General features: G+C 40.0%; 1 protein-coding gene and 1 long non-coding RNA gene across 3 annotated transcripts in view; both read left to right on the forward strand.

Annotated features, from left to right (window-relative positions):
• LOC145446954 (uncharacterized) overlaps window positions 1-26,123 on the forward strand; it is a 486,702-nt gene that overhangs the window by 1,757 nt on the left and 458,822 nt on the right. The window lies entirely within an intron of this gene.
• Window positions 13,543-15,321, forward strand: LOC145447182 (uncharacterized). Its single transcript, XR_013917487.1, has 2 exons — window positions 13,543-15,042; window positions 15,129-15,321. It is a non-coding gene; the product is annotated as an uncharacterized LOC145447182 (long non-coding RNA).

The raw sequence follows: 26,123 nt of genomic DNA on the forward strand, positions 1-26,123 counted from the left end.
TGCATATAATAAGATGACAAAACCTATACTTGAGTACTCCGAAATATACAAGTACTTTACCTTTTCACGACGTTTTTGTAAAATGAATACTAATTTTATTGAAAAATGAAATTTATGTTCTCAAGTAGGTTTTTGTCTACACGCACCAACAACTCAAGTATTTATGACACAGGAGTGATTCATTAAGTATAGCGCAAGCAGACCAAACCTATAATTGAGTGCTCCAAAATGTACAAGTACTTCGCTATGTACTCCCTCCACGTAAAAAAGTGACAGATTTAGGCAAAAGTTGCTATAGAACTGCGTTAGTTTTAAAGTTGTTCCATCATGCAATGTGTGATGAAATTTGGTATGCTGCATAATCACAATGCCCTGGAGCTCATTTAGATACGTTTTTTTAATGTAGTTACACATTCTAGTTGTTTTGATGTAAGGGAAAAAATCATTCGATAACTCGATAGTTAACACGCGTTGATGTAACTTTCCTCATTTGTATGCATAGCCTACGTGAAATTATTATGATGTCATGAATAAGTAGTTTACAAATTCATACGATTTTTCTTGTTGCGCTCCGGGATAAAATGTAATTTTTCGCTCTTTTTTATTTTTTCAATAAAATTAGTATTCATTTTACAAAAAACGTCGTGTAAAGATAAAGTAGTTGTACATTTCGTAGTGCTCAAGTATAAGTTTTCAAACCATTACCGTGACAAAATTTTCAGAATAGCAACTTTTGCGTAAAGTCTCTGTCTTGCATTTAGTTGCCGGCTCTGAAAGCAAGCAAAGTTTGTGGTATTTGCGCAACATCGAAATTTGTACACTTCACGCGGGGCCTACGATACTTACGGCCTAATACGGCACATTACACTTGCTGGATATAAGAGGCCGACACTCCCAACCAGACATCACGACCGACTCAATGATTGCTTGCGATCTCACTTCTCGATACCAGACGCCTCGCCATACACGTCTAATAAAGTATTATAACAGACAAAATTAGTTCTTTCAGATGAGACAACCCAATTAAGAGCCAAGTGACATCGTCGCAATGTATTTAATCGTTCAGGTGAACTTGAATCGTGATCCGGATCTCGTAACATAGTAAAATTGAGGTATGTAGTTTAATTACTCACTCACTACTCTATATGTTGGTGGTGGTCATACCCTGCAAACTTTTTTGCTGCGAACGTAGTGTTTCACCTTACATCAGTTGGTTCAATGTATGTACCGGGTTGTGAAAACTGTCGCTGTTTTGACTATGTGTCACAATCAATACTAAATACGAGAATTCGTTACTCGTCGAAACGCCGCAGTCAGACATCGTTAACAGCGATTCCGTGTATGGCAATCTTGAGTTCAATTGCGGTTTTGTGATGTTAACCAAGCGGCTGTGTTTCTGCGGTGTGAAGACTGAATTCGTGTTGTTTCCCCGCAAGAGTGCGATGTCTATTTCACACCTAGAGCAATTATAAAACGCATCTTCGAAACTTTTGGTCTAGTTCATCCGCTTGCATTTCGAAACGGACCATCACGACAAGACTCTAACCCACCACATCCGAGGTTTCAGTTGATCATATCGAAGAATATCATGTCCATCCGTGTTACCACCCACAGATTTCGCCATCCTCACACGGTAGTGCTAAGACACAGACAAGATGCGGTGGTGGAAATATTGAAAATGAGAAAGCAGACCTTGGTGTCATTTGATTTGGATTTTACACCCGATGAACCCACCATTCGTACTGCGCATTGGGATGGGGATTCTATCATTGATGTCGAGGCAAAGGAGATGTACAGATTTGTTGGTGTCGTGAATATTCAACGAAAGTCGGGGTATACGCTTGTGCATGGTTCGCGTATTTGACTGTGAAGATATCGCTATACATAACGTGCTGTTCACCGTATCGATAGCACCAACGAATATCCGTGAAAGGGTTGTAATCTCGGTGAAATAGTGTGCGACACATTTTTCCACAATTGGAATGCATGTCGGTTCATACTAAGACCATGTTACGGTCAAATATGTGTGTTTTTCTGTCTCCAAGTCAGCTACCCCCACATTGAATGTACAGAGTCGGTGCATGTATGAGACTTCAGAACATGAATTTGTAATCCATGATGCTTGTAATGCCAGCCATGATGTTATCCGTGATGTATGTAATGTCACACACCTCGTTTACGCGAATACTTGGTATCTATGAACAATCGTGAAGTATACTGGATGTGTAATGTCTTATTATTTTCATGGAAACACGGGGGTGTAACATGTTTGAATATTGTTCATTGGTTTGTCGATTCAGAGTTGATATCCGGATCCGGTTATTTGATCACTGGAACGGAGTGGATGTACTGATGATGATGATGATGACCGCCTACCGTAATATGCTACATGACGATCTAGTCCTGTTCAAATATATTTTTGGTCTGTTTAACACGCGTGGTAAACCTTTTTCGTCAAAGGTGCCATATCGAGCCTATATTTCCAATTATATTTCTTAAGGAACCATGTACCTAGATTCTCATCTTCATGTCTTAATAGAAGCTCCACCATATTCTGTACAGTTAATCGTCTTTTCACCTGGTGAGTCATTTCTCTGATACGATACGATACATAACGAAAACCATTCGCCGTAATATATTCCGAATATTTTTTTTTCTAAGCATCCTCGAGGCAATTCACAACTATTTCCAGAACCCTCAATAAATGTATGTCTAATTCTTTGCGAGGACTAAGATTTCACCTAAATAGAGATCAATCATTCTTACGGTACCGAAAAACTAAACAAATCAAAAATAAAACACATAAACATAAAACTCTACCTACATTAAATCAGCATACTCTTACCACCCATCAAGGATAATATAGCTACGCGAAGACAACTCAACCTTTCGTTAACCTTATGTAGCTAATTACAATCCTCCAATGTGCAACCTAGTTGAGAATAGCTAATTCGCGAAAAACACTAAGCATAGCGACGTTCCAAAGCGTCATGTTTATATTGGATTCTCGCTAATACCCAACAGCCGATGAAGTTAGATAGAGGTTACTAGCGCTAGTTTTTCCTAAACGAAAACTCATAGATACTCAAGCAGAAGGTGCACCCATCAATATATACTCGAGTGCAGGTGGAAGTCGTGATTCTCAAGTAAGCAAAATGTAAGTATTCATGAGTTGGTTTAAATGAAGATTGTCAAGTATAAGTAGCATAAACATCATATTTGTAGTAGCATGTCCTCAAGATATTTTCAGTTCGGTCTAATTTCACGCTGCTTACCAATTTACAAGCCGCAGTGCGAATTAGCATTCATAGAAATTGTACATAATTTTTGCATGTCGGGTGTTAAGGTGATTCCTACGCATTCATGATTTCGTCCGAGTTTGTATTTTAGTAATAATTTACCATACCGCGTTTTTAACTTGTGTAAGTAGGCCTTCAGGAATATCATAGTTCTTGAACCGTGCTCAATGCTCAATAGACCATTTTTGCTATTTTTCATCCCCATAAGTCATTCTGAATCGCGTAAACGCATCGTACGATATAGATGAAAGTCATGCAAATCCTAGGATCCTCATTTTCAAAGTAGCCTAGATCTCGAAATAAGCTCTGACTCGGTATTTTCCTCAAAGCATGGAATTACCACGAGTATCACCTTCGATCGCTGAAGAAAAGGATGAGATTATATCCGAAGCACATTCCTTGACCAGGAATTTTATCATGCACGAACTCGATGGCTCATGCGTTAAGGTAAATACGAAAACAGAGAGAACCTTACGTCGAGTCGCGGATGAAATGTTCGAGCGACATCGAACTGTCCTAAACGCAGTCTCCAAACGTCTCCGCTATAGCGATGTCGAAGTCAATGAAAAATATAAAGAATATTTACCCGATGAGCGAATGTTCCTGATGATAGCTGATGAAATTTGCAAAGATACCAAAGAAAATTGGGGCAGGATTGTCACCCTTTTTGTGTTCGGTAGCATTCTTGCTCGCAAGAACGAGGATGAACATCATGGGGAGCATATAGAAGCTATCATACAGACAGTCGGAAATTACATTGCTAGCAGAAGACTAAAGTGGATAGTGCGAAATGGAGGATGGGTGGGTGATTTACATGCTTTGCTTAGGATTTATAAATTATCTTTTAGCATGAGATATATAGTGTATCCGCTCCCTCGGAGCCCATATCATCTCTCGATGATGAAACTCAGCTTTACCTTCCAATTCGGTTCCCGATACGATAACTTTCATCCGTATGATCATTAAGGCTTCTATTTTTGTTGTAGGATGGCTTTGTAGAATTCTTTGATAATACCGCTTTCGACTACAATAATGTTTGGAAGGGACTCGTGTTTGTCGGGATCGGACTGACATCTATTGCAATGACATTATCAAGATAACGGATGTTCGCGTGTTTTGTCTCATGTAATATTTTAAGAATAAAATTCTTCATCGTTTAATCGCATCCATTTTACTATAGGACCTATACAGTTTCTTCTGAGAATACTCGAAGGATTGCACCCATATGGAAACCTTCTTTATAATTTTAATTTTTCTAATTTCTACAGCTACGTAAGGAAATTGTTAGGATTACCCAGAATACATTGCAGGTCAAATTTGATTCGATTACGAGCATTATAGCGACAGAGATTTACGATAGTGTAAAATGACCTACCTTACGATATCAAATTTCGTCTTCTCTCCAAGTGGAAATATCATGTTATATAATATTGTCCATACCGAACAAATATAAATTTGCCCGTGCTGTTGCTTTGCAAGAATACTTCGCTCACATAGTAACCAATTTCTGGTGGATCCCGAATCGATATAGACAGAAGTGCGGAAAGTTACATTGACATGTCTTAACTTCTGCCATAGATGTTGCGTTTCTAACTACTTAAAAGTTGCTAGAGCTCACGCTGTTTTATCGTCGTATTGACGTTCGTTTTGAAAAGTATAGCATGCTCAATGGTTAATGTTCACATTATTCAGTTAATTAGGTTTTGCGCAAAGAAAAATAAAATTCACGCAAAAGTCGCTATTGCTCCGCGATGATTTTGATGTTGTTCCATACCGATTTGGGAGGTAGTACACTTTGTATTAACTTCTGCCATAGAAGTTGCGTTTCTGGCTACTTAAAAGTTGCTAGAGCTCACGCTGTTTTATCGTCGTATTGACGTTCGTTTTGAAAAGTATAGCATGCTCAATGGTTCATGTTCACATTATTCAGTTTAATTAGGTTTTGCGCAAAGAAAAATAAAATTCACGCAAAAGTCGCTATTGCTCCGCGATGATTTTGATGTTGTTCCATACCGATTTGGGAGGTAGTACACTTAATTTCGTAAAGTACGCATATTCGCGGCGTGTTCAATTAACTCATGTGGCTCTAAAATGTAGTAAGCAGGGTGATGGGTATTCGTTGAGTTGAATAACCATAAAAAATATTCCCGCGCCCTCCTAAACCCAACTATTCCTAACCCCTACAACCTAGGGCGCGGGAATATTTTTTATGGTTATTCAACTCAACGAATACCCATCACCCTGCTTACTACATTTTAGAGCCACATGAGTTAATTGAACACGCCGCGAATATGCGTACTTTACGAAATTAAGTGTACTACCTCCAAAATCGGTATGGAACAACATCAAAATCATCGCGGAGCAATAGCGACTTTTGCGTGAATTTTATTTTTCTTTGCGCAAAACCTAATTAAACTGAATAATGTGAACATGAACCATTGAGCATGCTATACTTTTCAAAACGAACGTCAATACGACGATAAAACAGCGTGAGCTCTAGCAACTTTTAAGTAGCCAGAAACGCAACTTCTATGGCAGAAGTTAATACAAAGTGTACTACCTCCCAAATCGGTATGGAACAACATCAAAATCATCGCGGAGCAATAGCGACTTTTGCGTGAATTTTATTTTTCTTTGCGCAAAACCTAATTAACTGAATAATGTGAACATTAACCATTGAGCATGCTATACTTTTCAAAACGAACGTCAATACGACGATAAAACAGCGTGAGCTCTAGCAACTTTTAAGTAGTTAGAAACGCAACATCTATGGCAGAAGTTAAGACATGTCAATGTAACTTTCCGCACTTCTGTCTATATCGATTCGGGATCCACCAGAAATTGGTTACTATGTGAGCGAAGTATTCTTGCAAAGCAACAGCACGGGCAAATTTATATTTGTTCGGTATGGACAATATTATATAACATGATATTTCCACTTGGAGAGAAGACGAAATTTGATATCGTAAGGTAGGTCATTTTACACTATCGTAAATCTCTGTCGCTATAATGCTCGTAATCGAATCAAATTTGACCTGCAATGTATTCTGGGTAATCCTAACAATTTCCTTACGTAGCTGTAGAAATTAGAAAAATTAAAATTATAAAGAAGGTTTCCATATGGGTGCAATCCTTCGAGTATTCTCAGAAGAAACTGTATAGGTCCTATAGTAAAATGGATGCGATTAAACGATGAAGAATTTTATTCTTAAAATATTACATGAGACAAAACACGCGAACATCCGTTATCTTGATAATGTCATTGCAATAGATGTCAGTCCGATCCCGACAAACACGAGTCCCTTCCAAACATTATTGTAGTCGAAAGCGGTATTATCAAAGAATTCTACAAAGCCATCCTACAACAAAAATAGAAGCCTTAATGATCATACGGATGAAAGTTATCGTATCGGGAACCGAATTGGAAGGTAAAGCTGAGTTTCATCATCGAGAGATGATATGGGCTCCGAGGGAGCGGATACACTATATATCTCATGCTAAAAGATAATTTATAAATCCTAAGCAAAGCATGTAAATCACCCACCCATCCTCCATTTCGCACTATCCACTTTAGTCTTCTGCTAGCAATGTAATTTCCGACTGTCTGTATGATAGCTTCTATATGCTCCCCATGATGTTCATCCTCGTTCTTGCGAGCAAGAATGCTACCGAACACAAAAAGGGTGACAATCCTGCCCCAATTTTCTTTGGTATCTTTGCAAATTTCATCAGCTATCATCAGGAACATTCGCTCATCGGGTAAATATTCTTTATATTTTTCATTGACTTCGACATCGCTATAGCGGAGACGTTTGGAGACTGCGTTTAGGACAGTTCGATGTCGCTCGAACATTTCATCCGCGACTCGACGTAAGGTTCTCTCTGTTTTCGTATTTACCTTAACGCATGAGCCATCGAGTTCGTGCATGATAAAATTCCTGGTCAAGGAATGTGCTTCGGATATAATCTCATCCTTTTCTTCAGCGATCGAAGGTGATACTCGTGGTAATTCCATGCTTTGAGGAAAATACCGAGTCAGAGCTTATTTCGAGATCTAGGCTACTTTGAAAATGAGGATCCTAGGATTTGCATGACTTTCATCTATATCGTACGATGCGTTTACGCGATTCAGAATGACTTATGGGGATGAAAAATAGCAAAAATGGTCTATTGAGCATTGAGCACGGTTCAAGAACTATGATATTCCTGAAGGCCTACTTACACAAGTTAAAAACGCGGTATGGTAAATTATTACTAAAATACAAACTCGGACGAAATCATGAATGCGTAGGAATCACCTTAACACCCGACATGCAAAAATTATGTACAATTTCTATGAATGCTAATTCGCACTGCGGCTTGTAAATTGGTAAGCAGCGTGAAATTAGACCGAACTGAAAATATCTTGAGGACATGCTACTACAAATATGATGTTTATGCTACTTATACTTGACAATCTTCATTTAAACCAACTCATGAATACTTACATTTTGCTTACTTGAGAATCACGACTTCCACCTGCACTCGAGTATATATTGATGGGTGCACCTTCTGCTTGAGTATCTATGAGTTTTCGTTTAGGAAAAACTAGCGCTAGTAACCTCTATCTAACTTCATCGGCTGTTGGGTATTAGCGAGAATCCAATATAAACATGACGCTTTGGAACGTCGCTATGCTTAGTGTTTTTCGCGAATTAGCTATTCTCAACTAGGTTGCACATTGGAGGATTGTAATTAGCTACATAAGGTTAACGAAAGGTTGAGTTGTCTTCGCGTAGCTATATTATCCTTGATGGGTGGTAAGAGTATGCTGATTTAATGTAGGTAGAGTTTTATGTTTATGTGTTTTATTTTTGATTTGTTTAGTTTTTCGGTACCGTAAGAATGATTGATCTCTATTTAGGTGAAATCTTAGTCCTCGCAAAGAATTAGACATACATTTATTGAGGGTTCTGGAAATAGTTGTGAATTGCCTCGAGGATGCTTAGAAAAAAAAATATTCGGAATATATTACGGCGAATGGTTTTCGTTATGTATCGTATCGTATCAGAGAAATGACTCACCAGGTGAAAAGACGATTAACTGTACAGAATATGGTGGAGCTTCTATTAAGACATGAAGATGAGAATCTAGGTACATGGTTCCTTAAGAAATATAATTGGAAATATAGGCTCGATATGGCACCTTTGACGAAAAAGGTTTACCACGCGTGTTAAACAGACCAAAAATATATTTGAACAGGACTAGATCGTCATGTAGCATATTACGGTAGGCGGTCATCATCATCATCATCAGTACATCCACTCCGTTCCAGTGATCAAATAACCGGATCCGGATATCAACTCTGAATCGACAAACCAATGAACAATATTCAAACATGTTACACCCCCGTGTTTCCATGAAAATAATAAGACATTACACATCCAGTATACTTCACGATTGTTCATAGATACCAAGTATTCGCGTAAACGAGGTGTGTGACATTACATACATCACGGATAACATCATGGCTGGCATTACAAGCATCATGGATTACAAATTCATGTTCTGAAGTCTCATACATGCACCGACTCTGTACATTCAATGTGGGGGTAGCTGACTTGGAGACAGAAAAACACACATATTTGACCGTAACATGGTCTTAGTATGAACCGACATGCATTCCAATTGTGGAAAAATGTGTCGCACACTATTTCACCGAGATTACAACCCTTTCACGGATATTCGTTGGTGCTATCGATACGGTGAACAGCACGTTATGTATAGCGATATCTTCACAGTCAAATACGCGAACCATGCACAAGCGTATACCCCGACTTTCGTTGAATATTCACGACACCAACAAATCTGTACATCTCCTTTGCCTCGACATCAATGATAGAATCCCCATCCCAATGCGCAGTACGAATGGTGGGTTCATCGGGTGTAAAATCCAAATCAAATGACACCAAGGTCTGCTTTCTCATTTTCAATATTTCCACCACCGCATCTTGTCTGTGTCTTAGCACTACCGTGTGAGGATGGCGAAATCTGTGGGTGGTAACACGGATGGACATGATATTCTTCGATATGATCAACTGAAACCTCGGATGTGGTGGGTTAGAGTCTTGTCGTGATGGTCCGTTTCGAAATGCAAGCGGATGAACTAGACCAAAAGTTTCGAAGATGCGTTTTATAATTGCTCTAGGTGTGAAATAGACATCGCACTCTTGCGGGGAAACAACACGAATTCAGTCTTCACACCGCAGAAACACAGCCGCTTGGTTAACATCACAAAACCGCAATTGAACTCAAGATTGCCATACACGGAATCGCTGTTAACGATGTCTGACTGCGGCGTTTCGACGAGTAACGAATTCTCGTATTTAGTATTGATTGTGACACATAGTCAAAACAGCGACAGTTTTCACAACCCGGTACATACATTGAACCAACTGATGTAAGGTGAAACACTACGTTCGCAGCAAAAAAGTTTGCAGGGTATGACCACCACCAACATATAGAGTAGTGAGTGAGTAATTAAACTACATACCTCAATTTTACTATGTTACGAGATCCGGATCACGATTCAAGTTCACCTGAACGATTAAATACATTGCGACGATGTCACTTGGCTCTTAATTGGGTTGTCTCATCTGAAAGAACTAATTTTGTCTGTTATAATACTTTATTAGACGTGTATGGCGAGGCGTCTGGTATCGAGAAGTGAGATCGCAAGCAATCATTGAGTCGGTCGTGATGTCTGGTTGGGAGTGTCGGCCTCTTATATCCAGCAAGTGTAATGTGCCGTATTAGGCCGTAAGTATCGTAGGCCCCGCGTGAAGTGTACAAATTTCGATGTTGCGCAAATACCACAAACTTTGCTTGCTTTCAGAGCCGGCAACTAAATGCAAGACAGAGACTTTACGCAAAAGTTGCTATTCTGAAAATTTTGTCACGGTAATGGTTTGAAAACTTATACTTGAGCACTACGAAATGTACAACTACTTTATCTTTACACGACGTTTTTTGTAAAATGAATACTAATTTTATTGAAAAAATAAAAAAGAGCGAAAAATTACATTTTATCCCGGAGCGCAACAAGAAAAATCGTATGAATTTGTAAACTACTTATTCATGACATCATAATAATTTCACGTAGGCTATGCATACAAATGAGGAAAGTTACATCAACGCGTGTTAACTATCGAGTTATCGAATGATTTTTTCCTTACATCAAAACAACTAGAATGTGTAACTACATTAAAAAAACGTATCTAAATGAGCTCCAGGGCATTGTGATTATGCAGCATACCAAATTTCATCACACATTGCATGATGGAACAACTTTAAAACTAACGCAGTTCTATAGCAACTTTTGCCTAAATCTGTCACTTTTTACGTGGAGGGAGTACATAGCGAAGTACTTGTACATTTTGGAGCACTCAATTATAGGTTTGGTCTGCTTGCGCTATACTTAATGAATCACTCCTGTGTCATAAATACTTGAGTTGTTGGTGCGTGTAGACAAAAACCTACTTGAGAACATAAATTTCATTTTTCAATAAAATTAGTATTCATTTTACAAAAACGTCGTGAAAAGGTAAAGTACTTGTATATTTCGGAGTACTCAAGTATAGGTTTTGTCATCTTATTATATGCTCAGTATATTATATGTCTAGAATTGTGGAGCATTTATGTGGGTCTCCAGGGTGCTCTTCATTGAGTGTCCGTGTTGAGCGATAAGTTTAATTCGCAAAATTAGTGTGTTCAAATCAGGCCTGTCGCCAACATAGTGATGTCGCATAAGCCCTAAATACACATAATAGAATATCAAGGAAAAGTATCATCTAACGTATAATGAATGGTATTTATTTCTCGGAAGCAAGTTATTATCACAACATAGTGGTCAAAATTATCGCAGAGCAATACCGATTTTGCGTAAATTCCGTTATGCGTCCGACTATGTTACTAGGGATTTTGTAGTTAGTTAGGAAATTAGGAGTCCTATCTTCCCAATCGCTATGGGACAACATCAAAATCATCACAAAGCAATATCGAATTTTGCCTGCATTCTGTTATGCGTTTTACTACGGTAGTATGCGCATCTGCATACAGGTGTCCAGACGTGTACTTTCTACTATATTCGCTCCGAACATTATAGCAGCACCCGACACAGCTTACATTATTACGTTATAAGACGCCGGCGGCGTTTCACTGTCGGTTTAATCACCCTTATTCTAGTGACATGAAAAGGACTGAATCGTATGAAATGTGATCACTACAAGAATCGAGCGAAAGCGCTGTTTCACGCCGTCTTGCATCGGTCACGATTAGTTTTACTTTTCAACTAACTTGTTGTCAGTCGTTATATTCATTAGACTCGCTTTCATGCGGCTAATTTGTCCTTATCATTATAACGTCGGTGATCGCGTACCTGCGGCGAAGGTGTTCGTTTAATTATAGCAACGAGAACCGGACCCCTGCGGCTAGGCGTTGGCATTTTAGTGCTGAGTTAAATACCCTTATACTCGACATGCAAACATTATACAGGTAGCGGTTATACTGCGAGCTGATGATCGGGCTTCATAATTGTGCGGGGGATCCCATTGTTGAATTTGAATTGATCAGCGTGTCGCTGTACATGATGCACTATATCGAAAGCATTATTGCTGGTTGAATATTGTTGAATGGTTGTCTGCGAATAGCTGCATAAATTGCGAAAAGGTGCGACCCTAATTTTTCGGCTTTATTGCAAATACCGATGCTGGAATTGTACTTATGTCACATAGAACTCGGACTCAAGTCATTATCAAAACATGGTGATAAAAATTATCGCAGAGCAATACCGATTTTGCGTAAATTCCGTTATGTGTCTGACTACGTTACTAGGGATTATGTAGTTAGTTACGAAATTAGGTGTGCTATCTTACCGATCGGTATGGAACAACTTCAAAATAATCACAAAGCAATATCTCCTTTTGCGTGAATTCTGTTATGCGTCTTACTACGTTACTATGCGCACATGCTTACAGGCGTTCAAACGTGCACTTTCAACTATATTCGCTCCTAACATTGTAGCAGCACCCGACGCAGCTTACATTATTACGTTATGAGACGCCGCCGGCGTTTCAGCGTCGATTTAATTACCCTTATTCTAGTGACATGAAAAGGACTGAATCGTATGAAATGTGGTGACTACAAGAATCGAGCGAAAGCGTTGTTTCACGCCATCTGGTCGTGCTGGATGCGTTTGTGACGTTAACGCTATTACTGATATACTATGCTATTTTTTCGAAATAAATGAACATAAATTAATTAGTGATGATGCCATTTCTCAATATTTACAGAGTGTATCATATTTAGTCTTAAATACACATAAATTGATTGCGCGAAATATATGTAGTATTTTAATATGTCGCCATGAAAACCGCGCATAGTTCAACGTTGATGAGTGTTATCTGAGAGCTCATATTATCCGCGAAAATATATAGTCCTAAATACACATAATAGGATATCTAGCGAATATATTCTTGCATAGACATCATAGTTTTCGAGGAAAGTCACAAAAAAGCTTAGTATGTCAATTTTACGCAATACTTAGTTCAAATCCAACAAAGGCCACTTCGACATGTTGATGAGTATTATCTCATTGTGACGTTAACGCTATTACTGATATATTATGCTCTTTTTTCGAAATAAATGAACATTAATTAATTATTGATCTGCGAAAATACCAAGTTCTAAATTCACATAAGAATAAGAGAGAATTTATATTCCTAAAAACAGCTCAGTACGCGTTTTCGAAGTAGTCGCATTAGTCCTAAATACACATATTAGAATATTAGTCCTAAATACACATATAATAGAATATCTAAGGAAAGTATCATCTAACGTATAATGAATGTTATTTATTTCTCGGAAGCATGGACCGAGCCTAGTCCAACGTTAATTATATTATGAGAGTGTTTACATTCTAAATAGCCTGAGGGGCGGTCTATAACCCAGCTAAGTCTACTACTCACGGTCGCAGACACAGCATTTCCTAGCTGGGCCATCTGAGGAAACATTACGAGATCGAAGTTGCTTACTCTTAGGAAAGTTATGCAGTATGTGTTACACCTAAGAGAGCATGCATATGCGAAAAATGAACCAGTAAAGTTACACATCCAGGACGTAGGAGATGAACTACGGTAATGGGTTTTTGGTTCCTGGCTGCCACAAAGACCATCACACAAGTCAATGCCATTGAAAGATTAGAGACAGTGTGAAAAGTGGTGCAGTCGACATCGGGTCATTGCTTTAAATTTGTGACTATAAAAGGGCCTGTAAACCTGTTCAACAACAAAGACATATGCCAGGTTTCCGATCGCTCGAAAGTCAGCGATAATGCTGCTACCATGATAACTGCAGCACTGATTAAAGCTTGCGATGGTGACCCTAATGACTTTCATCTTTCAAGATCTGGAACCTATCGACGACGCATTGCAAATCGTTTTAAAATTTCTGAGTCTATTGTTGAAAAAATAGCAAACGATCCACCAAAGCACATCACATTGCACTGGAATGGAAAGCTCACTAGGAGTCGTTTAGGAGAGCAATTTGAGGCCTTGGCAGTGCTGGCATCGTCTACGTGTTGTAACGCATTTGAGAAGGGCAAACGTCTTGGCATTCGAACTCTGGGGAGTGCTACAGGAAAAGCACTGGCTGATCCATCATTTCAACTGCTGGAACTATATAATTTAACAAAAAATGTCAGAGCTCTTGTGTTTGACACAACATCCCCAAACAATGGAAAAAATTGTTCTGTTACTTGAAGAATTGATAAACAGGAAAGTTTTCTACAGTCTTGTCGCAATCATATTCATGAACTAGTCATCCGGGAGATTTGGAAGTGAAGTGTGCATTTGGATCGGCGACCACAGGCCCTGAAAACACAGATGTTAATACCTTCCAAGAAGTGGAAAGATATTGATCAATTAGGAAGCTCTAAAACACTTCAGTTTGATGAAGGCAGCGGGTTGGCGATGAAAGCTGATGAAGCAAAGCAAGAATAATTCCACTGATTAAGCCATATAATGGAAAGCAGAAAGAAGTATTGATAAGAGATGACTACAGAGACTGTGCAACAGGCGCCTTGGTGATTTTATATGACCAATATGTTGATAATCGTTTTCGCAAGCCTGGTGCTACTATAGCACTGGATGGACGAGTCAAGTGCTGTACTGTCAAAAAATGTTCATGTGGAGTGAGCAAATGGGCTATTCTGAAGAGTTCATTAGAAAGTTGGTACGAATAAATATTGCCCAGTTTTCTGTCCCAGCTTAAAACTAATATTGCATGTGACGCACAGAGTAATGATCTCAAATTCCTTCATGACATGACAGACTTTACATCATGCGATTTCACAGTTGCTGATGTGGCATATAAAAAGATGTGAAAACATCATTGGCATCACACCGAGGAAACGGTGGTATCTACAATGTTCTCGGCTAAACCAAAGATTCCTGACAAAGTGAAGGAAGTGATGGCTGCTAAATTGCTGCAAATGCCAATTCTTGAACAATTTCGCAGAGGTATACCTCTGAGTCTAATCTCTGACTCTGTCTCTGAGTCAATGAGTATGGTTGCTTTAATTGGACCGGAATCATGGTTTCTATTCGATGCTATACATGCCGAACATGATTAGTTGAGTCTTCCAGTTTCGGAATGGCATACAGATCCGCATTTTGTGACTGCTCAAGAATTTGTAAGTAGTGTTGAAGTAGTTAAAGACGCTGCAAAGCGTTTGGTAAAATTGAATATCGACTTTGATGCTTTAAAAACAGATGACAAAGAACAGCGGACGAGCCTCTTACAAGCCGTGGAAGATCACGGGAACAGATATGCCGATTTCTCTAAAGCAACCATTTCATCCACCTGATTTAAGTAGTATTTGCCAAGTTGATCTATTTCTTTTCCTTATTGTTTCGTTTCCTTTGAACAATGTGATGTTTAAAATGTGGCTGTGAGTGAATGATACATTCACAGTTGTATTCTTGCACATGGTGATCCCGGAAATTGATGGACAATCTCAGGTAGGGTTGAGGAGTGTAGGATATGTGATCCAACAAAATGACTATCAGTCTTATGCAGTTTTGAGGAGTTTTAAGGGAGTGTAGGACATGAAAATAGTGTCCTGAACCGGCAATACTTTCTATAATAAGGTTATGTGGCACTCCAGACCGCAATAGCTGCATAAACCCAGCTTATATATGACGTTTACTAGCCTAGTCCGAATGGCGTCACTCAAATTTTAGGGGAATCCCCTATTTTTAGCCGATAATTTTCCAGCTCAAAATGTACACGGATGCAAGGGATGAATTACGAAAAAAAGTAGCTAGAATATGTTTTTATGGTATAAGGCATGGGAATCGGACTGAAAACCACGACATTTTGAAAGTCGGTCAATTCTGAACAACCCTAGCGTACATAGTATGCTATGTAATATGTCATTGTGACGTAATATAAGCGTGTTCTGTATGCTCGGTAATTATTGCTCACGTAATTAGAAATGTAAAATGTTATTTACCTAATTTCCTATGGGTTAGGATTAAGGATAGGGTGCAGTATGTCGTTGAAAAGGTATTATAATATATGCACGTGTTGGATTTGCGTATATAGTATATAATTAAAGAAATATTATTATTTTTATCGAGTGACGTAGGAATTAGGATGAGGAGTAAAAACAAAACCGTGCTTTGTCAGATAAGACGTTATATAATATCCAGTGGTCTGATTAGTTAGCCAGACGAAGTACCGATGCAGCATCGTGATTTGAAATCGTATTGTAGATTGCCAACCCACGGATAGATGCGCAAGATATTTGTCACGCATGAATGCACCGACAAACGTACTGCAGAGCCGGCTAAAAGCAGCAAACTTTGTAGTCCTAGAGCTGGCGATCCATGCGTCCAAATTTGATGCATCTGGTCTTTATCGTAAGCTATTGATGTACTAATTCCGAAAATACAAAATAAAATCTCGTCAGGGCAATGTACCTGCTCCAAAATAGCCGTTTAAGGCCCATTGTTCTGAAAAGTGAGGGCGCTGTAGCAGCATGACCACAACAATTACCAATTACGCCCAGCGATTGTTCAGAACAATGCCGATTCCCAGACTTTCACGACTATTTTGGAATGGTACCATTGCCTGGAAATATACTTTTATTGCGGAATCAGTGCGACACTAGCTTTTGAATAGGAACATACATATCAAATTTTGACGCTTGGATCGCCAGCTATGAGACTATAAATTCTGCTGCTTTAAGCCGGCTTAGCAGTTCGCTTCTCGGCGTATTCAATCGTGAGTCACGCTTTGCGAATCCATCCGTTGGTTAGTAATCTAAAAATAGTATACAATGGCAGCCGAGGCCAGCATAGCGGTAAAAATTTAAAAAAAAAATAGTCAAGGGGTTGCGCGAATGGATCCACCAAATTCCTTGTCGACATTTAAAGAGAATGCATCATAAGCAGGCCGTGTTATTTTTGGCATTTCGGGAGCCAGATGCCAAAACTGCCAAAAATAAAATTTGAAAATGCCAAAAATAACACGGCTTGCCAGTAGTGTATTTATTTCGTTCATGGTGTTGTGTTAACAGGACCGCATTACAAGCGAGAAGAGCGTGTGTGAAGGGCAGGTTTCTTACTCTATGGGTCCATCCCACCCATTAGGGGTGAAAGCACGGTGTCCTAAATGGTGTGGGCACCGCGACATTGAACGGCAGACTGCATTCGGTTTACGTCATACTTTCCATTTGTCCAAAGGCAATTTAACGGCCATTTTTGACCAGCTTGCCGAGCGCTAAATTTGATAAAACGGGTATCAATGGAAAGCTGCCGCTGTACTGATTACTAATATATACATTGTATTCTGCTCATGGATCTGGATCCCCAAATTCAACCACGATTTTAGCATTGTGATAGAGTTGAACCTTGTGACGCAACAAACAGACTGGATATTTCTGAGCTGCAGTCTCGTTTTGCCAGACAGTCTCGTTGCGTTAATGTTCTTAAACAAGCTAACCTTCCCAGGACTCTTCTGTGTGAGTTGGTAATATTAAAGCCATCTGGCGTGACAAAATTCCTCCTAAAATATATCGGTAGACTGATGGAGATGGGATGGTCGGGCTACAAAATAGAATGTGTTGAGAGACAACACAGGGAACTCCTGGAAAAGTATCGGGAAGAAAATTCTTTCCGCGATGAGATCATAGGCACTAGCGCAGCGATCTCTTTTCATGATGCTTGGAAGCCGGTTCCGCCCTCCGAAAATTTTGAAGCTCTGAAAACCTTTTGTGGAGGACTGGCAACATTCTTTTCCTCAACGGTTACTTTTGAAGCCGATATTTCCCAGATTCGTTGGGTGAAAAATGAATTCAGACCTGAGTTTGAAGCACTGTTACAGTGCAAACAATTTAAGTCTATTCAAAAGCTGTAACAATCAGGTGTTGAGCGTGTTCGTTAGGCTTCTCATTCTTTTTCTTACTGGCTTCGATTCCGAGTTTATACTGCACATTTTGTGGTTTCGTTTGATATTATTAACCTATGTAATCGCTAGGTTTTTTATTCTTGTTATTGTTTGTTGGTACTGATTATAAGTAGATGCTGCACATTTTTTGGTCTTTTTTGATAAACTGGCCTATATAAAGCGTTTTTATGACTAATTCGAGTCTGAAACTATCTATTTTGAGGTCGATGCCAAAACTGCCAAAAAGTTGAAAAATGCCAAAAATAAGTTATTTTTGGCAGTTTTGGCATATGCCAAAAATAACACGGCCTGATTATAAGTCAATTATTTTATGTTGTGCTTGTCAGGTCTCAATAGCAATTTAATGTAATTGAAATTTTAATTGAGCAAAATTTTTGTCAAATTACAATTACAATTACAATTACACAAAATAAAAATGCTTCAATTACAATTACATTACAATTACATTGAAAAATGTATTTAATTACATTCAATTACAATTACAAATTACAATTGATCCAACTCTGATAAGAACCCAAGGCACATCACGACCGATCTACTATACTACTCATATGGGCGTTGCCCATATTTGTTGTCTTCAAATAGATGTCATGAATCACAATTTTAGATATGAACAATGAACATAGACAGTGGACGATTTTCTGTGGTATGCAATCAATTTGACATATCGAAAGTAGGATTATTGTCATGGTTCTGGCAAAACTGTCAAAGTGTGGAAAAAGTATGGAGGTATGGAAAAAACGTTCCATACCATACTCGGGAAATGTCGATACCATATCATACTTGAACTATTCCATATTCCATACTGAAATATCGTTCCATACCATACCATACTTCCACACCATACCATACCATACCATGCCCTGGTTATATGATAGTCATTTTGCGGTCACTGTGGCATAAAATTTTCGAAGTATATTGGTAATACTGTTGAAGTCGGGGTTGGAGTCGGAGTCGGAGTCGGCCCATTTAAAATGTCTGGAGTCAGAGTCGGATTTGGAGTCGGTGGTAAGATTTACCGACTATTCAGCCCTGGTGGGCCTATACACCCACCCTTAAAAAACAGCGAGCGGAAACCGCTTCATTGTTATCCAGGTCCGCATAACAAATGCGTTTATGGATCACACATCCCTGCAATATGACTTCAGATATCACAAACAGCTTGTATGATGTCGGTTAATGATTACTGGGGCTATATTGCTTAATATAGCAAACAGAATAAATGCTGATCTCATTGTGCTCGACTAGAAGCCAGGGTCATGAACCGGGTAATTCCCCTTATCTTTTACCATGTAATTGCGATGGGCTGAAATAAAAGTACTTCTGTCAGATATTGGTCTTCAGTATACATAAAGATCAGGTTTGGATCAGAATTGTGTGCTCACACATATAATTCGCTGTAATATTTCTTCGCAAAGTTCCCAAAATGTGGGCTGCTTGTGCACTCATCAGAGAATGTCGTCAAATGTGAGTTACAGCTCATATGATATGATATGCTACCGTTTGAGGTCAATATTGAAGTGTCTTTGAACTCACTTGAGCAGCCGAGTCAGGCCACCAGCGCGTGTCTGCGAGTGAGATTTAAAGTTCGAGAGCGATTTCGGGGTGACTCTGGTCATGCACGCATATAAACTGTTTAGGATCTAACTAGTCATGTCGCAGATCGTTCAAGGCAAGTAACATGGCTTTCAATTCCGATAGTCACCAAATATAGCTCACCGAGTGAGACGGTTGGTGTTTTCTTCGCTGCAGGGATAGGGAGCGCGAGTATAGGAGAATGTACCCGTCCAACTAATGCATTATTTCTATGATCTATTATTGTGAACGGTATACGCAGTTTGATTGCCATTTCTCTTTGCTTATTGAGCACGATTATTTAGCCGTATTTATATAACGCAGGTGCCAAGACCCGACTTCTCGTTTTATTACATTACAGGCGACCTGAGCAAAGTGCAGCCCGCGGGCCAAATGCGGCCCGCGAAGCTATTCTGTGCGCCCCGCTAAAGGTTACTTGGAATTCAAAACATAAGACTTGCTTTTTGAATGACTAAAACCATGGGCTGTATCAAATGAACAAGAAATTCCTTTACTTTGAAGCCGGCTCATTAATATGCCACGATTACATTACGCTGCCTGCGTACGTCGCATGCGTAATCCAGATTCAAAATAAGGGTGATGGGGCGAATTGTGAGTAGCAATAAAGGTCACAGGAAATCACTCTTTCCATATAGTTTAGTTCAAACTTTCTTTGTTAATATTGTCACATGACGGTTTAGAGCGCTAAATATTTGTATACATGAGTCAGGGGTAAACCCGTCTTTTTAGTTTTTTTTTGCCGAACTTGTCACCGATATTAAGTATTTTAATTGAAGTCGGTCTTATGACAAAATCACGACACACCCGGTCAGGTAAGGGCGAATTTTAGAAAAATCGCAGCTTCGCTCAACATCAAGGCAGTATATAAGCTACACACTGCTCGAAATGCGTGGTAGCTACCAAGACGATAAGCATTGTAATATTGCATATACCTTTCAGTGCAGGTGTTCTCTGTCGTACCAGTAAACAGAAGACTCTTGTTTCGTTGGCTTTTACTAACTTAAATCTCGGCGTCAAATACAACAGTAACAGTAACAGTAACGATTTAAGTAACCGAGGAATTGGAAACTAATGATTAGAAAAGCAATGATTACATGATGCACGATGGCTTGAATACAAAAGACTATACGAATCACCACAATCTCCCCCACCAAATAAAATTGAACACAAAATTGGCACATTATCACATCAAAATCACTTTACGCGGTCGCCGTACCATTCCGGACACTTTCTAACCCTATTAGATCAGCGCGGCATTGGCCTATCCGACGAATTGTCCTTCAATAACGACGTCTCATTCTCGGGCTCTTCATCATCCGACGCCTCGGTACGATCATTCGATGTCGGAATCATTTCAGTTCTTGACGTATCGGCTCTCGCTTCCGGTCCCTCCACATCGATGGTGGTAGGGTTCGGAGCCAAGTCTCTTACGGACACGGTGGACTCTCTGCCATCTTCGTGGCGTATTAACGCGTACTTAGGATTCACATCAAGCAGCTCGACCGGGTCGCAAAGCGGTTCAGACTTCGAAGATCGATGGAAACGTCGCAACAGCACAGAGTCGGCGAAAAGTAGCCAATCCGGAATCGAGGGTCCAATCATCGAGCGTCTAGGAAAACCAAAAAATCGTTCATGTGGTGTTGCGTTAGTAGCTGTACAAAGCAGCAATCGCACGCTATGTAGCGCATCATTCAACACCATTTCCCACGCAGATTCCGGCAGCCGCTCCGTAGCAAGAATCAATTTGATTGTTCTCCAAATCGTTTGGTTGATGCGTTCACACTGAGAATTACCAGTAGGATGATACGGAGTAGACCTGCTAGTAGCGACACCACGTTTGGTTAAAAACGTAATCAAATCTCTGGAGACAAAAGAGCTTCCTCTATCGCTATGGATATATTCGGGAACTCCTACGAGCGAAAACAGCGTCTTCAAGTTGCGCATCACGGTTGGAGTAGACATATCACGACATGGAAACACGAAAGGAAACCGACTGTATTCATCCACAACAATCAATAAAAACCTGTTTCTCCCAGCCACGGGGCCTTTGAAGTCCATGCTGATGCGTTCCCATGGGCGAGTGGCTCTGACAAGTTTATGATGCTCGTTGTTGTTGAAAAATCTAGGCTTCAATTCGGAGCATTGTCTACAGCTACCACAAACCTTTTTGACGTCTTCCATTGAATAGGGTAGGTTTTTAGATTGAACAAAATGACTCAACCTACGGATGCCCGGATGTCCTAAAATGTTGTGAAGTTCGCGTAAATCAGTGGACAAAGCCGTTAGACTGCAAATCCGAGAGATAGTGTCAGGCGCAATATTTTCTACTCCTGGTCTGTGAACAATCTCGTAGTCAAAAACACTAAGTTCCAGCTTCCACAGTGTCAATTTAGTGTTTTTTTATTTTACTACGATGCTTTTTCTGAAAAATGAACGACAGGGCCTTTTGGTCAGTTATCAATCGGAATTTACGACCATGTAAAAGGTACCCCCACTTTCTTATAGCATGCATGATTGCGGCTGCTTCTTTTTCGACAGCGGGATAATTTAGTTCACTTTTAGCAAATGTTCGCGAGGCAACTGCCACAGGTCTACCTCGCTGACTGAGAATAGCAGCAATAGCGTTGTTGGAGGCATCACATTCAATTTCAAACGGTTCAGATTCGTCAATATAACAAAGGGATGCGTTTATCAAGTCTTCCTTCAAAACATTGAATGAGGTCAGGGCAGGCCCACTCAGTGGAAAAACTGAATTGCTAAGCATTGGTTTGATTTTATCAGAAAAGCTTGGAATCCACTTTGAATAATATGCGAACATACCCAAGATCCGTTTCATCTCTTTATCCGATTTAGGGGCTGGCAACTCAATCAACGGTTTCAGATGATCTGGGTCGGGTTTAATGGATCCGTGCGACACCAGATGACCCAATAGACGCAATTCACTCACGTTATAGACGGATTTGTTCTCGTTCAACGTTAGTCGACAATCAGATGCGGCTTTGAGGAAAGCTTGAAGTCTCTCGTCGTGTTCCGCGGCATCTTTGCCGAATATAGTGATGTTGCCCCAGTAAGCCAGAGTCCCCTTCAAACTGTAGTCGTCGATGAACGAATCGATAAAACGTTGAAAAGCAGCCACTCCATTGGTGATACCGAAAGGCAATCTGCAAAACTGATAAAGGGAGCCGCAAGCTTCAAAAGCGGTAAACGGCTTGTCAGATGAAGATAGCGGGACTTGGTGATAAGCAGACTTCAAATCAATAGTCGAATATACTTTACCTTTCGACACTTCATTTACGATAGTTTCAATTTTTGGCAAGGGATACGCGTCAAGCGGAGTATACCTGTTTACGGTTTGCGAATAATCAATGACAAGTCTTTTCTTGTGCCTGGAAACCTTCGTAACCAATACTTGAGCACGCCAAGGAGAACGAGAAGGCTCAATTATTCCTCCTTCGAGTAAGCGATTAACTTCGTCCTTGATGAACGATTGATCTTCGCGACTATAATTTCTTGATGGGGTGGCGATAGGCTTGCAATTGGAATCTAGGAACCGAAATAGCTGAAGAGGCTCTGCCTTAGCAGGGGACAAAGCGCACGATCCACTTTGTATTGTCAGCGGTTCTTCGTTTCCGTCAAACTCGAAGATGACTTTCTTGTGCTTCTTCATGAAATCATGACCAAGAATTACATCAGCGCACAAATCCTTAACCACCCCGAATGTGACACCCACATAGTTTCGAGATAGCATTTCGAAAGAAACAGTAAATGTGCCGGAAACTTCGGCCGTCGCTGTCCTGGACGCGAGTGATATAGTAGTGGACTGACCTCGTGGCAGAAATCCTAGTTTAATGGCTACCAACTCGTCCATATAATTTTCGAGAGACCCCGAGTCTAATAGAACGCCCACAAGTAATTTATGAATTTTAGCTGTGCATGACGCACGCCAGAGACAATTTGGAACTCCTGCTAGAAGCATGCTGGCGGTTGCTCGGATGTCATATGAACGAGGGGATCGACATACCTTTGCAAAATGCCCCTTATTTCCGCATTTCAGGCATTCGACGTCCTTTGCAGGACAAACGCGCTTGTCTGCCACATGAGATCCACCGCAGAAGAAGCATTTGCGCAGTAATCTCGGTGCTCCAGGCTTTTCTACAGCCGCAGTAAAATCTGTCCCGTGTTCAGGATCGCTTTGCCGAACTGCTGCGATTTCCGCAGAAGCGATGGTATCAGACGAAGGAGGGTTGACATTGTACGAGCTGGCTAACAATTGGGCTCTTTCTAACGTGTCCGCAGTCTGGAAGGCTTTTTGCATAGGTAGTTCATCGCATTCCAGTAATCTCTGTCGAATTGCTGGGGACCTCAGCCCAGTGATGAAAGCGTCTCTTACAGCTTCCTCTTTATGCTTTTGAGCATTTACGGCCAAGAAGTTACAATCTTTAGACAACGCCATCAGTTTTCTAGAAAATTCTGACACGTTAACTCCAACCTCTTGCGTTGCAGTTGCTAGCAGATGTCGGGCGTAGACTTCGTTTTTCTTCTTTTTGTAAAGGGACTGTAGCTCGGTGATAGCAGCATCGTAATCATCAATTTCTTCAATAAATGAGAAGACTTCAGGTGATAAATAACCTGACAATATGGCGAGCTTGTTTACATCAGGTGAAGTAGCAGTTATAGCTTCGATTAAACTCTTCAACATCCGCTCCCAATGAGAGAATATCTTCACACTATCTGCAGAGTCTGGTAACACGTCCAACGTTGGAACTTTAATATACTTCTCTCCAGACATTACTACAGGCGATCTTTCTCCAAGCAGCGAGATATAATTTAAGTTAGTAAAATTGTCGTACCAGTAAACAGAAGACTCTTGTTTCGTTGGCTTTTACTAACTTAAATCTCGGCGTCAAATACAACAGTAACAGTAACAGTAGCGATTTAAGTAACAGAGGAATTGGAAACTAATGATTAGAAAAGCAATGATTACATGATGCACGATGGCTTGAATACAAAAGACTATACGAATCACCACATTCTCGAACTGGGGTGGCGTGAAAGAATTTGAATAACACGCAGAAAATTTATGAAATTTTTTTTCGCGCTTGGCGCGATTTACCTCAAGCTTACGGCTGTCACTCAGTGTATTGTCTGACTTTTATATTTGAGAATTCTCTCATCAACAGCCATAACCTTCCATGTCATCAGACTATTCGTTGGGATTGCTAGCATTCTCGTTGCGCTTTTTAATATTTTGTGATATCATGATAAGGGGACGCGAAATTTTTCACTGTTATAAAAGGAGGCGTGCGTAAAAAGTTTGAGAACCACGGTTTTAGAGTCTTATTAGTGGAACGTGGATAGGGGTTCTCATTACTTACCGGAAATACACGTTCACTTAGCAGCATTTATTAAGAATGTAATTTAGACATAAAATTTAATTATGCTCGAGAATATAGCCAGCATTTTTCACTCGGCCCGCCAACCTATTTTCTACTCTTCATCTGACCCGCGAAGGAAAATATTTGCCCACCCCTGCATTACAGTAACGACGTCTGCTAGTATTAGTATCAGTGTTATTAGTGAGATGTTTCTTTCATGGCTTTGACGACATTGATGGCACCGGTATACCGAGGATCCCACCTATGCCACCCTTACGTACTCATACTTCATTCAACTGCATCTTTATTAGGGCGATTTAATTTTGTCAAAATTATAGCGCTAGGTCAAAAAATAGTCAGAATTTTGTACAAAGTGTTTATAATGTCCATCCAGTACTCCTATCATATTTTCGCAAATGATAAACGCTTGCTGGTAGAAACCGTTGTTCATAGTGTGACATTTTTAGGCAGTAGACTACTCTAGTCTAAGAGGTTGGCAACAAAACCTTTTCAAACGAAAAATTGGCCACGCCCCAAAAAAGGTTTAATACCCCTGGGCTCGCGGGAACAGCGGTCAAGAACCATGGATCTAGTTATTTTGTTTGTTTGTTTTGGGGTATTCATGGTGTTTGTCGGCTACTATAGTCATTTACACCAGGCCGATATTCTTGTTATTTTCCGTAGCTGCCGACTTATAGCACGGCCCACTTCTAGGCTTTTGTAAGACACCGCTGACGCGGATGAGGTGGCAAGGAGGAGCCTAGGTAAACCTCCAACATTTAGATATCAGAATTCGGAAGTCGACCTCGGTCGGACTCGAACCCGCATCCATTGGTGTTGCAGCCGCGGATTATACCACTGCGCTATCTCGCCAGTTATGGATCTAGTTAGTTATGTTTATAGTTAGTCGTTGATTTTCAAGGTCATTATTTAAAGTTCTAGTTGCGTGTTTAAAAAAAATCATTAATTCCAGTTCTAGTTTTAGTTGTGAGAAAAGTGAGTAGATCTAATTATGATTGCACATTTTGAGAAATCCAGTAGTTTGTACAAGTCAGCTTCCAACAGCATAGGCAGCTCATGTGATGTAAGGTTAATTATTACCATCACTCTTTCGCGAAAGTATTGTGTAATTATAGATAATCAACCTACGGATGGATTCGGAACACGTGATTCACGGTCGAGTGATGCTACAGTCGTCATATTTGCTGTCGTAATTGCTAACCCCGATGATGACCCGAGCGCTCAAATTAAATAAAGTTGATGTTATTTGAAAGCCACAGTAATGCTGATTCTGATAATATACAATAAAATCTGTCCAGGGCGATGGACTCCCCTCGAAATACCC

This window comes from Botryllus schlosseri, chromosome 9, assembly GCF_051294905.1.
Source record: "Botryllus schlosseri isolate E-star chromosome 9, Bs_hap1, whole genome shotgun sequence".
Lineage (NCBI taxonomy): Eukaryota > Metazoa > Chordata > Ascidiacea > Stolidobranchia > Styelidae > Botryllus > Botryllus schlosseri.